Here is an 11960-nt window from a genome sequence, read left to right as displayed (position 1 = left end):
ATTTCCTGAGAATGCCCAATAATGTTCGATATTCGGCGAACGGGTGAATATCGGGCTCATCACTAATCCTATTTTGCAAGTTTGGCAACTCTTATATTTATCATATTCAGTGCCTTGAAAAAGTATTCATACTCCTTTGAATTTTTCCACAACCAAAAACGTAACTGTATTTTATTGGGATTTTATATGACAGACCAACACAAAGTGGCACATAATTGTGAAGTGGAAGGAAAAGGATACCGTATATACTCGAGTATAAGCCGAGATTTTCAGCCTCTTTTTTGAGGCTGAAAGTGCCCCCCTCGGCTTATACTCGAGTCATCGCCGTCTGACTGCTCGATCAGCGTATCGAGCAGACAGACGGCGGACATACTACAATTCGAAAGCCGCGCCTCCGCCTCCGCCTCCGCCTGTGATAGGCGGAACACTGAATTTCCCAGCAGCCTGTGTTTCGCCTATCACGGACATCGTCTCATCCTCGTCCGTAGTACGAGGATGAGACGATGTCCGTGATAGGCGGAACACAGGCTGCTGGGAAATTCAGTGTTCCGCCTATCACAGGCGGAGGCGGAGGCGGAGGCGCGGCTTTCGAATTTTAGAATGGCCGCCGAGGCGCCGACGAAGAGCGGCGATCCTGGCAAGGCACGGGACGGAGGCAAGGCAAGGCACGGCACGGCACGGGACGGGACGGAGGCAAGGCACGACACGGGACGGAGGCAAGGAGGCAAGGCACGGCACGGGACGGAGGCAAGGAGGCAAGGCACGGCACGGGACGGAGGCAAGGAGGCAAGGCACGGGACGGAGGCTCGGGACACAGGCTCGGGACACAGGTAGGCTGGACACACACACACACACACACACACACACACACACACACACACACACACACACACGGACACACACACACAGGGATGGATGGATGGAGACACACACACACAGGGATGGATGGATGGATGGAGACACACACACACAGGGATGGATGGATGGATGGAGACACACACACACAGGGATGGATGGATGGATGGAGACACACACACACAGGGATGGATGGATGGATGGACACACACACACACAGGGATGGATGGATGGATGGACACACACACACACAGGGATGGATGGATGGATGGACACACACACACACAGGGATGGACGGACACACAGGGATGGACGGACACACAGGGACGGACACACACACAGGGATGGACAGGCATGTCTCACCCTCGGCTTATACACGAGTCAATAAGTTTGCCAGTTTTTTGGGGGGTAAATTGGGGGCCTCGGCTTATATTCGGGTCGGCCTATACTCGAGTATATACGGTAAATGGTTTTCAATTTTTTTTTTTTTTTACAAATAATATCTGAAAAGTGTGGGGTGCATTTGTATTCAGCCCCCCTCGAGTCAATACTTTGTAGAACCACCTTTTTCTGCAATTACAGCTGCAAGTCTTTTTGGGGATGTCTCTACCAGCTTTGCACATCTAGAGTGACATTTTTCCTATTCTTCTTTGCAATATAGCTCAAGCTCTGTCAGATTGGATGGAGAGCGTCTGTGAACAGCAATTTTTAAGTCTTGTCACAGATTCTCAGTTGGATCTAAGTCTGGACTTTGACTGGGTCATTCTAACACATGCATATGCTTTGATCTAAACCATTCCATTGGAGCTCTGGCTGTATGATTAGGGGCGTTGTCCTGCTGGAAGGTAAACCTACACCCCAGTCTCAAGTCTTTTGCAGACTCTAACAATTTTTCTTCTAAGATTGCCCTGTATTTGGCTCCATCCATCTTCCCATCAACTCTGACAAGCTTCCCTGTCCCTGCTGAAGAAGAGCATTTCCACAACATGATGCTGCCACCACCATGTTTCACAGTGGGGATGGTGTGTTCAGGGAGATGTGCATTGTTAGTTTTTGCCACACATAGCATTTGGCTTTATATCTCATCTGACCAGAGCACCTCCTTCCACATGTTTGCTGTGTCCCCCCATGGCTTCTCGCAAACTGCAAATGGAACGTTGTATGGCTTTCTTTCAACAATGGCTTTCTTTTCGCCACACTTCCATAAAGGCCAGATTTGTGGAGTGCACGACTAATAATTGTCCTGTGGACAGATTCTCCCTCCTGAGCTTCAGAGTTACCATGAGCCTCTTGGCTGCTTTTCTGATTAATGCTCTCTTTGCCCAGCCTGTCAGTTTAGGTGAACGGCCATGTCTTGGTAGGTTTGCAGTTGTGCCATAGTCTTTCCATTTACGGATGATGAATTTAACAGTGCTCTGTGAGATTTTAAAAGCTTGGGATATTTTTTTTATAACCTAACCCTGCTTTAAACTTCTCCACAACATTGTCTCTGACCTGTCTGGTGTGTTCCTTGGCCTTCATTATACTGTTTGTTTACGGAGGCTCTCTAACAAACCCCTGCAGGCTTCACAGAACAGCTGTATTTGTACTGAGATTAAAGTACACACAGGTGGACTCTGTTTACTAATTAGATGACTTCTGATGGAATTTGATTCTACTAGAATTTAGTTAGGGGTATCAGAGTAAAGGGGGTTGAATACAAATGCACGCCACACTTTTCACATATTTATTTGTAAAACATTCGGAAAACCATTTATCATTTTACTTCCACTTCACAATTATGCGCCACCTTGTGTTGGTCTATCATATAAAATCCCAATAAAATAAATTTACGTGTTTGTTTATAACATAACAAAATTTGGAACATTTTGAGGTATGGATACTTTTTCAAGGCGCTGTATCAGTATGGTAGACACTGTGACATATAATCATTCATGAGATTGTAAAGGGGGTGATTTACTAAGAATGGAGAGTGCAAAATCTGGTGCAGGTCTGTAAAGTAAACCAATCAGCTTCCAGGATTTATTGTGAAAGATTAATTGAACAAGCTGAAGATTGAAGCTGATTGGCTCCCATGTACAGCTGCACCAGATTTTACACTCTCCAGTTTTGGTAAATCATCCCCCATAGTGTTTTTATTAATACACACTTTACAGTCTGACTCAGAGACGCCTGCATTTGTTTTTCTTTGCATATCTTGGAGATCGCTTCTGCTTCAGAGTTCCCCTTTTACATCTGAATCCGCAGAGTTCTCCTTGTACATCTGAATCCGCAGAGTTCTCCTTGTACATCTGAATCCGCAGAGTTCTCCTTATACATCTGAATCCGCAGAGTTCTCCTTGTACATCTGAATCCGCAGAGTTCTCTTTGTACATCTGGATCCGCAGAGTTCTCCTTTTACATCCGATTCCGCCGAGTTCTCCTTTTACATCCGATTCCGCCGAGTTCTCCTTTTACATCTGAATCCGCCGAGTTCTCCTTTTACATCTGAATCCGCAGAGTTCTCCTTTTACATCCGATTCCGCCGAGTTCTCCTTTTACATCCGATTCCGCCGAGTTCTCCTTTTACATCTGAATCCGCCGAGTTCTCCTTTTACATCTGAATCCGCAGAGTTCTCCTTTTACATCTGAATCCACAGAGTTCTCCTTTTACATCTGAATCCGCAGAGTTCTCCTTTTACATCTGAATCCGCAGAGTTCTCCTTTTACATCTGAATCCGCAGAGTTCTCCTTTTACATCTGAATCCGCAGAGTTCTCATTTTACATCTGAACCCGCAGAGTTCCCCTTTTACATATGAATCCGCAGAGTTCCCCTTTTTGAAGACAATGATGGAATAATGGATGTATATTTAGCTGTAATTTGATGGAGATAAATAAATATAATTTTTTTTTCTAGCATCTGCAGTTTAACCAATTTATTATGTATTCTAATTCTGTTTTAATACCAGATTGTAACAGTGGAAATATGGAAATGTCCAAGGGAGGTAAATACTCATGCAAACAGAACACACCAAGGAGTATACTTATCATTAAGGATGGGCAGAAAACCCCCCTGTTAGGTTCGCAAAAGAACTTCTGAACATGAGAAATGTTCTAACCCAAACTGCAAACCCAACTGAAGTCTATGGGAGCCGAACAGGAGAAATCAAAAATACCCATTTTAAAGGCTTATGTGCAATTAATTGGCCATAAAAGGGGTATGGGGGTCTGGGTACTACCCTGGGGGGAAACGTATCAATAAAAAATAAAATAAAAACAATAATTTTTGCAGCAGCAGTGATTTTAATTATGATTAAAGTGCAACAAGAAAAATAAAAAAAATCTTTAACCACCTCAATACAGTGCACTTACACCCCTTTCCTGCCCAGACCAATTTTCAACTTTCAGCGCTCTCACAGTTTGAGTGACAATTACTCAGTCATGCAACATTGTACCCATATGAAACTTGCGTCCTTTTTTTCACACAAATAGAGCTTTCTTTTGGTGGTATTTAATCACTAGGTTTTTTTTTTTTTGTGCTATAAATTAAAAAAAAAAAATTTGTGAAAAAAATGCCTTTTTCTTTGTTTCTATCATAAAAGTTTGCTAATTAGTAATTTTTCTTCATAAATTTTGGCCAAAATTTATACTGCTACATATCTTTGGTAAAAATAACCCAAGTGTATATTATTTGGTCTTTTTGAAAGTTATGGCATCTACAAACTATGGTGCCAATCACTGAAAATTGATCACATCTGATCAGACCTTCAGTACATCAGGTGTATCTCATTTCTTGAGACACTAACAAGTCAGGAAAGTACAAATACCCCCCAAATAACCCTTTTTTATAAAGTAGACATTTCAAGGTATTAAGTAAGTAGCATGGTGAGTTTTTTTAAGTTGTAATTTTTTCCACAATTCTTTGCAAATTTAAGATTATTATTATTTTTTTTTACAAAATTGTCATATCATCAGGTTATTTCTCACACACAGCATATGCATACAGCAAATTACAACCCAAAATACATTCTGCTACTCTTCCCGAGTATGGCGATACTACATGTGTGAGACTTTTACACAGCCTGGCCACATACAAAGGACCAACATTGAAGTAGCACCTTCAGGCGTTCTAGGAGGATAAATTACACATCTCATTTCTCAACCACCTATTACAATTTTGAAGGCCCTGGAGCACCAGGACAATGGGAATGACCCCATTTTGTAAAGCAAACCCCCCAATGTATAATCTATGAGGCATAATGAGTCTTTTGAATGGTTCATTTTTTTCCAGAAGTTTTTGGAAAATGTGGAAAAAAATGGAAATGCATTTGTTTTACACAAAGTCGTCAATTTATAAGATATTTATTTATTTTTGTGTTTTAGGGGGAAGCAAGGAGGGGAATGGAAATGGACTATAAAAAGGGGCAGTAGGTAGAATACCAGAAGGTAGCAGTAGTAGAAGTGATATCTTGGTCAGGTCCTGGGATAGTGTCACCCCAGGATCAGAAACAGAACAACATTCTGCTACTCTTCCCAAGTATGGCGATACCACATGTGTGAGACTTTTACACAGCCTGGCCACATACAGTGGCCCAACATTGAAGTAGTACCTTCAGGCGTTCTAGGAGCATAAATTACACATCTCATTTCATTCCTACCTATCACACTTTTGAAGGTCCTTGAGCACCAGCCCAGTGGAATTACCCACAAAATTACCCCATTTTGTTAAGCAAACACCCCAACGTATATTCTATGAGGCATGGGCTGCAGATAGGTACTCGGGTACTCTGATGGACTGGAGACAGGTACTCAGGTAACTTAATGAGCTGCAGACAAGTACTGGTGTACTCTGATGGGCTGGTGACAGGTACTCGGTTACTCTGATGGGCTGGTGACAGGTACTCAAGTACTCTGATGGCCTGGTAACAGGTACCCGGGCACTCTGATGGCCTGGTGACAGGTACTCGGGTACTCTGATGGCCTGGTGACAGGTACTTGGGTACTCTGATGGGCTACAGATAGGTACTCGGGTACTCTGATGAGCTGGTGACTGGTATTCGGGTACTCTGAAGGGTGGGGACAAGTACTTAGGTACTCGGTAGTGATCTGGACTGTGACAGGTACTCGGGTACTCATATGGACTGTGACAGGTACTCGGGTACTCAGATAAACCGTGACAGGTACTCGGGTACTCAGATGGACTGTGACAGGTACTCGGGTACTCAGATGGACTGTGACAGGTAATCCAGTACTCTAATGGACTGTGACAGGTACTCGGGTACTCTGATGGACTGTGGCAGGTACTCGGGTACTCAGATGGACTGTGACAGGTACTTGGGCACTCAGATGGACTGTGACAGGTAATCCGGTACTCTAATGGACTGTGACAGGTACTCGGGTACTCTGATGGACTGTGGCAGGTACTCGGGTACTCTGATGGACTGTGGCAGGTAGTTATATGGACTGACAGGTATTCATATGGACTGACAGGTACTCAGATGAACTGTGGCAGGTACTTTGATGGGTGGTGACAGGTCCTCTTTATTGGGGGGGCAATCTGTGTAATTGGTGTACATTGTAAGTGGTATCGAGATGTGGCAAAAAGTAATAAACACAAGAGACAGTTTTGAAAGAATACTTTATTAAAAAATAGTGCCCCTCGATGTAAATCTATCATCAATCACGGCACCCGCTGACCCGAAAAATAAAAAAATTAAAAATGGTCCTGCCTCCTGGGAGGCCACCCAGCGAATGCCTCCTCTAAACGTTGACATTCTTATATAGGTAAGGGGCGGGACCACCTAGCTACCACCTAGCTGTCACAGACTGGTGCATGCTGGGCATGTGACCTCACGTGGGACAAATGTCAAAGCGGAGAGGAGGCCTTTGGCAGGAGGCCTCTCAGGAGGCGGATCGCTTTTTATTTTATTTTCATTTTTTAGGTCGGCGGGCAGCATGATTGACGAAGAACGCTATTTTTTTAATTTTTTATCTTTTATTTTTTAATAAAGGATTTGTCAAAAACTGTATATTGTGTTTATCACTAATTGTGAATTTTTTGGTGAATGGGTAGGGGTACTATGTACCCGATACTCATACACATGGGGGGGGGGCAGGATCTGGGGGCTCCCTTGTTAAAGGGGCTTCCAGATTCTGATAAGCCCCCCACCCGCAGACCCCGACAACCACAGCCCAGGGTTGTTGGGGGAGTGGGTGCTTTGGGGCGGGGGGGGGGGCTCTGCTCAACTCTGGGGACAAGGGCCTCTTCCCATGTTAAGGGCATGTGGCCTGGTATGGTTTGGGGGGGCACTCGTTATCAGCTGTTGGACACAGTGCATTTTTCTGTAACTGTTTTATTCAAAAATAGCTTTAAAATCCAATTAAAAAACTTTCTTCTGACTCAATGCTAAGTAAACAAGTCTAGAGATTTCTGTTTCTGTCTCATGTGACATTCTCGAAGCAGACAATCTCATAAGTAATGTTCAATCTAAATTACCTGATGATTGCAGAGTATAACCGCATAGATGGTTAATGCAGTAACACTTACTTTTATTAAAAATATTTTATTGCCATCTGCTGGCAATTTTATATATTGCATCATATTTAAAATATTAAAAAAAGAACCCCTAAGAATAGAAACAATATAATTCAATTGTAATGTCAGATGGGAAAAAGAGTATTTGTGTATACATAGTATCCCTACCCATTCACCAAAAGCAAAAATACTGGGGTGTACATTTTATCTCTAATGCTCATTCTCTGAAAACAAATCTCTCCTGTTGAGAAATTGCTAGTTGCTTGCTATAATTCTTATCTAGTAGATTCAAAACCCTCCGAGGCACTGCCATGATGCAGGTACAGTATGCAGGTCAGGATTTGCTGCATGCTTGCCACATCTTTATCCTATCTTGCCTACCTTTCAACTCTGTAGCTAAAGCACCTCAACCATAAAATGAAGTCACCAGGGTGGATTTGCTAAAGAAGTAGGGACTTGTGCTCTAACAGAGATTGTTTACTGAGTTTAACAGATAAGAAAAAGTGAACTACCTTCTTAAAATTAAATTAATCCTATTCGGTTTAGAACAATACTTGGATTGTTCTCACCCTCCTCTAAATCTCCAAATTCTTTTTTTTTGGTTTGTTCTCCATGGTCCCACTATATGTAGAAACAAAGTCACTCTTTCTTGCTAGCTCCAGAGATGGACTAGGGACTGTGGACTTTGAGAGTTGTAGATTGCATAGAGCAGTGTATATGATTACAACTAATGTCCACTGCTCATTCCAAACAAATGGAAGTGAGAGGTGAAAGGAGAGCTTTGGGGGTTCACTGAGGATGTTACAAGGAGGCAAAAAACACAGTAAGAACAAATAGATTACAAAGCCATTACATAGTGAATTTTTGGATAAGTATATTGTTTAGTGATACTTTAACCACTTGACAATCGCACTATGGCCGAATGACGGCGACAGCGCGGATCTGAATTCGCGGGAGGCCATAAAAAATGATATTTTCTACTTTTTTATCCAATAAACTCAATTTTAGTCATACATTTAGGCCAAAATTTATTCAGCCACATGTCTTTGGTAAAAAAAAGTCAATAAGTGTATATTTATTGGTTTGCGCAAAAGTTGTCACGTCTACAAACTAAGGTACATTTTCTGGAATTTACGCAGCTTTTAGTTTATGACTGCCTATCTCATTCCTTGAGGTGCTAAAATGTCAGGGCAGTACAAAACCCCCCAAATGACCCAATTTTGGAAAGTAGACACCCTAAGGAAATTGATAAGAGGCATGTTGAGCCCATTGAATATTTTATTTTTTTGCCTCAAGCGATTGAATAATGACAACAAAAAAAAATTCTTTTTTTTACACAAAGTTGTCACTAAATGATATATTGCTCACACATGCCATGGCTATATGTGGAATTGTACCCCAAAATACATTTTGCTGCTTCTCCTGAGTACAGGGATACCACATGTGGTCGACTTTTTGGAAGCCTAGCCGCGTACAGGGCCCCGAAAGCCAAGCACCGCCTTCAGGCTTTCTAAGGGCATACATTTGTAATTTCACTCCTCACTACCTATCACAGTTTTGAAGGCCATAAAATGCCAAGATGGCACAAAACCCCCACAAATGACCCCATTTTAGAAAGTAGACACCCAAAGCTATTTGCTGAGAGGCATGTTGAGTCCATGGAATATTTTATATTTTGCCACAAGTTGCGGGAAAATTACAAACTTTTTTTTTTTTCACAAAGTTGTTACTAAATGATATATTGCCAAATGACACCCCAAAATAAATTCTGCTGCTTCCCCTGAGTATGGGGATACCACATGTGTGGGATTTTTTGGGAGCCTTGCTGCGTACGGGGCCCCGAAAGCCAAGCACCGCCTTCAGGCTTTCTAAGGTCGTATGCAGGGTCTCCACGAGGATGACAGAGTTCATTGTCGCTGAAGTGCATGAAGTGCAAAATCTGCTCGTATCGTGCCCTGGACATGGAAGCAGAGAACACGTGCATATGGTGAATTGGGTCAGTGGACCAATATGAACTCACTCTTTTTGGTTATGCCCATGTTGAGGGAGAGGTCCAGAAAGATCTTAAATTCGGAAACCGTAATTGGTTTTCAATGTCTGGCAAGGGCGGACCGGGGAATAGTGGAGATGTGTTGACCAGCATACAAATTGCTTTGGTCCACAATAGATCTATAGAGATCTTCGGTGAAAAACAGTGAGTAAAAATCAAGTGGCGTAAAATCAACTGTTTCCAAGTTAATGCTAGGTTGGCCAGTGAATGGGGAAGTATGGGTTCTGCAGAAGTGGTGGGCACCCAATCAGGATTGGCGAATTCTGCAGGAAGGGCACTATGGGTACGACGGGCCTGTCTTTGTCTTCGTCTTGCTGGCAGCGGGACACTACTTCTGCTTGCCACCTCGCCAGCTTGAACTGCACTTATGGGACTCGCCACGTCACCACGTGCTACTGCAGTGCTGGATGTACGTCCAAGGTGTACTAGACCGCTGGTGCTTGCCAGTTCACCAGAAGGATGAGCGGCTCTAGTACGTCTCTGCTCCATACGAGGGACCTGCGATTCTTGCACCTCAACAACAGAAGAAGTTCGGGATCGGGTACGCCTGCCCTTAACAGGGACCTCATCTCCATCGTCAGAGCTATCTGTCATGGAGCCGCTGTCCTCTACAGGATCGTATTCTGAGCCTGAATCTGACAGATGAGTGACTTTCTCTTCACTATCTGTCATGCTCAGAAACGTGTAGGCCTCTTCACTAGTGTACCTTCGCTTTGCCATTTTGGGCTCCAAATTTAGGGGTACACTAGTGAGACTCACAGGTAAAAAAGCACCTAGGCTGTCAGCGACTGTATAAAAACGCTACAAAAAAACTGTTAGCGATCGCAGGGATCAAGCCTGACTCTGTGAACGCTGCAGTTATGTGTGTTGTGTTTTGTAAGTGACAGTGATCAATCGATACTGCACTTGGGTGGGCTGGGCTGGGCTTGGCGGAGGGGCTAAACGCAGGTGCTATCTGGGCTGATCCCGCTAACAATGCATTTTTGGGAAACCTAAACTGCTGGCGACGCTAATATAAATCTGATCAGATATTGATCTGTTCAGATACTATATTACTAAGGGAGGTGTATGCTGTAACCTGATGCTGCCTGGGGCGACGCAGACCCTATCTGACCCTCAAACTTATATCACCCGCCGGGTGATCAGGGGGTTAAACCTTTATTAGGTAATCAATGGCGGGTGCCCTGAAACTATAAAAAAATAACCAACCAACCAGCGTCACCTGTAACAGTTATATGGTGATCACTGGTGAAAGGGTTAACTAGAGGGCAATCAGGGGGCTTTATGCGGTAGTATATGGGGGTCCCTGACGCTATAAAAAGCTGTGGCGAACCTAAATACCTACCTGCCTAACTAGCGTCACCTGTGACACTAATACAGCGATCAGAAAAACGATCGCTTATTAGTGACACTGGCGACGGGGGGTGATCACGGGGTTAAACCTTTAATGGGGGGGTTAGGGGGGTACCCTAGACCTAAAGGGGGCTAACCCTAACTGCCCGAACAGTTATTGCAGTCACAAATAACACCAATGCAATAATAAAATAAAAAAATGCAATTGGTGTCACTGTGACTGGGGGTGCAGGGGTGATTGGGGGGGGGGGGGGGTGATCGGGGGGTGAAGGGGGGGGGGGTGAAAGTGTGCCTGGCGTGTTCTACTGTTAGTGTAGTGTGTTGGTACAACTCACTGATCATCTCTCCTCGGTGCCGGAACGAAAAAGACCGACACAAGGAGAGATTACATCACTTCCTCTGCCTGTGTTTACAACACAGGAGAGGAAGTGATGTAGGGGAAGCATTTCATTCGTCAGGAGTGATCGCGAGGGGGTGGCCATGAATGAATGGCCGACCCCTTATCTCAGATCGCTCTTGCACGGAATCCGACCGCCGCTGGCACCGGGGGGGGGCCCATCGGGCCCCCCACCCGCGGGAAAGCATGGACGTACCTGTACGCCAATATGCCTGCCCGTGCCATTCTGCCGACGTACATCGGCGTGCGGCGGTCGGCAAGTGGTTAAAGGGACATCGGTCCCGAAACGGAAGAGGCAGTTATGCCTCATATATTCCACCTGAAAGTGCCACCTATCAATGCCCACAAGTGCCACCTATCTATGCCCACCAGTTTTGCCAATTAGTGCCACCTGGAAATGCTGTCTATCAGTGTAACCGATCAGTGCCCATCACTGCCACCCATCAGTGCCCATCACTGCCACCTATTGGTGCCCATCAGTGCCGCCTCATCAGCGTACATCAATGATGGATAAAAATGACCCGTTTTAAAATTTTATAACAAAATAAAAACAATTTTTTTTCTTATTCATTCTTTTTACATAAAAAAAAAAATCGCACAAGTGATCAAATACCACCAAAAGAAAGCTCTATTTGGGGGAACGAAATTATAAAAAATTTATTTGGCTACAGTGTTGTATGACTGCCTAATTGTCATTCAAAATGCATCAGCGCTGAAAGCTGAAAATTGGTCTGGATAGGAAGGGGGTTTAAGTGTCCAGTAAGCAGGTGGTTAATTCTTTACATTTCCT

Source organism: Lithobates pipiens, unplaced genomic scaffold, assembly GCF_037356315.1.
Source record: "Lithobates pipiens isolate NorthernLeopardFrog02 unplaced genomic scaffold, aLitPip1_a1.2 Scaffold_25, whole genome shotgun sequence".
Lineage (NCBI taxonomy): Eukaryota > Metazoa > Chordata > Amphibia > Anura > Ranidae > Lithobates > Lithobates pipiens.
The sequence above is the reverse complement of the archived record's forward strand: the minus strand, read 5'-3'. Positions refer to the sequence as shown.